Below are 3,692 nucleotides of genomic sequence, written 5' to 3'. Positions count from 1 at the left end.
GTGTTTGGTGAGAAAACAGTAGGAGTACCATGTGGGCCTCAGTTTTAGAAGACCTGGATTCTCTGATTGCATCCCAGGTGTTTAGCTCTTCAGCCCTTGGGGAGCATTACCTTATGACCAGACAGCAGCCTTCAAGCTATGGGAAAGTCATTTCCTTCTAATTCTAAAGGATGCTCTACCTGGCTCCTCATCAGATTTCAGTTACACCAAAAACAGCTGATTCCTTACAGTGATTTCACTGGGCTTCATGAAAGACTAACCAAAAGGCATCCAATGATATGGGTCATATAAGAAATCTGAAATAAATTTTCATAAGATAATGGAAAAGTAAGACCCAGGGCTAGTGATTCTTAAAGAATTCTCATTCCATTCCAAAACAGCTATTGAGAAGACACTAGCATAGCAGCAAGAATGGCTGAGAAATATACTGTTTTGCTCCATGTCAATGTTAGTAAGAATATAGAGCGGGCCTATATATTATTGGAATAATCCTGGTCTTACAAAACAACAGAAGTAGCAGACTATTACTAAGGTCACAGCATGATGCCAGTTATCCCTATTTGACCAACATCTTTAATATTTCATAATTATATCCTCCATGTATTTGTCTCTAACATTGTTCTTGCATATTTGAGCACGAAATGCTAAGGTCCCAGGCCAACAAAAAAAGTACCCTTCCCCTACAAAATTAATCTTGCTTGATTACTTAAGAAATACCTATAGAATCATTCTAGACTGGGCAGTGGTGGAGCATACCTTTAATCCTAGCACTTGGGAGGCAGAGGCAGGCAGATTTCTGAGTTTGAGACCACCCTGGTCTACAGAGTGAGTTCCAAGACAGCCAGGGCTATACAAAGAAACCCTGTCTCAATAAAACCAAAAACCAAAACAAAACAGAATTGAAGAGAACTGAAGCTGAGAAGTCTCAGATTCTCCACGCCAGGCACAAGATAAGAAGACAGTCTTGCACGAGAAGTAACTAAAGAATTTGCTCTATGATATATAGCTGACAATCAGAGGGGATCTGAAAAGTCTTTTCTTCATTCTACTGCATAAGGAAGTAGAATTCAAGAAGTACCTAGCTCACTGAGGTGAAGTTTGGAGTCTGATGCTCTGCAGGCCTTCCCAGGCCCTCTCCTCACCCAGATCTTTTGTAGTTTTGTGTTTTGTTTCTTTTGTTCAAGACAGGGTTTTATGTGTCTCAAGTTGACCTCAACTTCACAGTGATTCTAAGGACAATCTTGAGCTTTTAATCCCCCTGCCTCCACCTTCGAAATGCTGGTGTTGCAGGTATACACCGCTGGGCTCAGTTTTATTGTCTAGGAATTAAACCCATTATACCCAGGGATTTAAGCATGGGAAGAAGAATATATATATATATATATATATATATATATATATATATACACACACACACCATATATTGTATATATGGTTTGTATACCAAATAAACAAACCAATATATACTAGGCTATCTCCTCAATTCTTTTTCTCAGTTCTGAGTTCCCCACTCCATCTCTTCACCTAGGCATTCTATATAAACTCTGGTTGGCCCATCAGTCTAACTTTCAAATTCTGCTTTGTGCCTTGAGTCTGTTTCCACATCCTCTCTATGACTTCTTTATTAAGGAGAAAACTCCCACTACAAACATGTGTCTCTGATATGTCCATAGAGACTCCATGTGAGATTACCTGGGTAGTAACTGGGATGAAAAGCTAGACCAATAAAGCTCTCACATGGCCAGAGTGCTTACAGGAAGCCAAGAGAAGAAATTCAAGTCTTGAACTTAGGTTGCAAATGTGTACTCTGTGAAGGAAGGGTTTGCTTTCATTATTGCAGAAATCTGCAACAGGAAAAGCCTTAGGCAGATGTGTACAGGTGTGGGGCATCAGCAGCTGCTCCCAGGGACTGACACAGAGGTCACTCATTACCATGGAGCCATACACAAATGTACAAACAAAAGAGGACAAACTATCAGACTTCGTAAGACGAATACAATTGACATTTTGGAGAGACCGTTTGAGGCATATCATGGAGGTTTTTGAACCGTAACGTGGATGGAAGATAAGGCTGGAGCAGTCCTTCTCATGTAGCTGAAAGCAAAGTTGGTATTTATGAGGTAGCCTTCTTATGTCAGTCAGCAAACTCCGACTGACTCATTGCTAGGCAGAGGGCCTGTCCTACGTCACAGAGCAGCAAGAGAAAAGATATCAGAAACAGACTTATCTGTTGGAAGAAACAAAACAAAGCAAAAAATAAAAAAGCAAGAAGTGATAGATATGAAGAAAAAAAGAGAGTGGGAGATAGGAGTGGATAAAGGAGAGGCCCACCTGGAAGCCACACCCTATTTTCTACTGAGAAGCAGAGGAGCCAGCTGCCTAAGGGCAGGGGACAGATGAAGCAGATTGTATGATGATGTCGAAGTAGGAAGCAGGGGAAGAGTGTTAAAGGAACAGAAAGTGGGACAGCGTCTGAAACTCAGTGATGGAGGTCAGTGATGAGGAAACAACCAAGAGGTCAGGAAGTGGTCATGGAGGACAAAGGTAGCCACCCACTGTTGGGAGTTTGGATTTTATTGCAAAACTGAAGATGTGTCCTTATAAGGATATGCGAAAGACACTGCAGGCACTGAATGGTCAAACAGAAGAGAGAATGGCTTTGAGAGCACTGGTCATTCCTACTTCAATATGGTGACGAGCTTGATGAGTTAGGTGCATTGGGACACATCCTGGAGGCAGAGCTCAAGTCTGGAGACAGTACAAGAGAAAGGAAGGCCTTTACTCTGAAGAGTTGAGTGAACTGTTTTCAGGGGCGATGGGGAGACTGGAGACTGGGCAGATTTGGTGAATAGTGAAGCCCAACTCTTCCCTTGGTCATGGTCACTTTCAGGTGCTGCTTAAGCACAGCAATGGATGTGTAAAGTTGGTGATTGCTGTTTGGCAGATAAGTAGGCTAAAGACATAGTGCTAACAAAGATGATGTCACTTCCCTGCACCTAAGACAGTGATGCTTATCAGTGTCTTTTGTCGCTCCCCAGGCAAAAATGTTTGCAGTCAGAAGTTGGTGATAAGTCCAAAGACCTTGAGCTGAGATGCTTACTGAGAGGGTAGGCATGGGTGAGAAGGTCTAGATTTCCGTAAGCTATTTTGCTAACTCTAGCTCATACTGCGTTATATTGAGATGCATACCTGCCATATTGAGACAGCAACGTACGGATACAAGTAATCACTCAGCGGACAGTGAGTGAATCCATAAGCATTTCGTGATATAGGTGTTTGCTTACACTGCTGGGAAAGGATGGCCGTGAGCAAATGCTAGGCAGGTGGGTAGTTTCATCAAGAAAAGAAGGAGGGAGTTTTGTGGTCACTCATACATGTCCTTTCTTGCACCATGACAGGAATAGAATGCTGAAAATTGGGAGAGCCAGGTCCAAATCTTTTTCTGTGGCATGCTGGGAGAAAGCTACATCAGTGAAAGTGTTTACCACATTCTCTCCCTTTGGTAGAATATGTGGAGAGCCGTGCAGTGAGCAATCGCTGTGGAGAGCTGTGCACATGCCGCGAGCAATCACCATTATAAGATGGCGCTGGCCTCTGCTGTGACTAACTAGTAAACAAGCCTTGTGCGCAAGTGCGAGAGTGAACTCACTCCTAGTCACTGCCCATTCTCGGGGTGTAATAGTGGTGTGATG

Source organism: Mus caroli, chromosome 13 (genome assembly GCF_900094665.2).
Source record: "Mus caroli chromosome 13, CAROLI_EIJ_v1.1, whole genome shotgun sequence".
Taxonomy (NCBI): Eukaryota; Metazoa; Chordata; class Mammalia; order Rodentia; family Muridae; genus Mus; species Mus caroli.
This window is presented reverse-complemented; position numbering follows the sequence as displayed.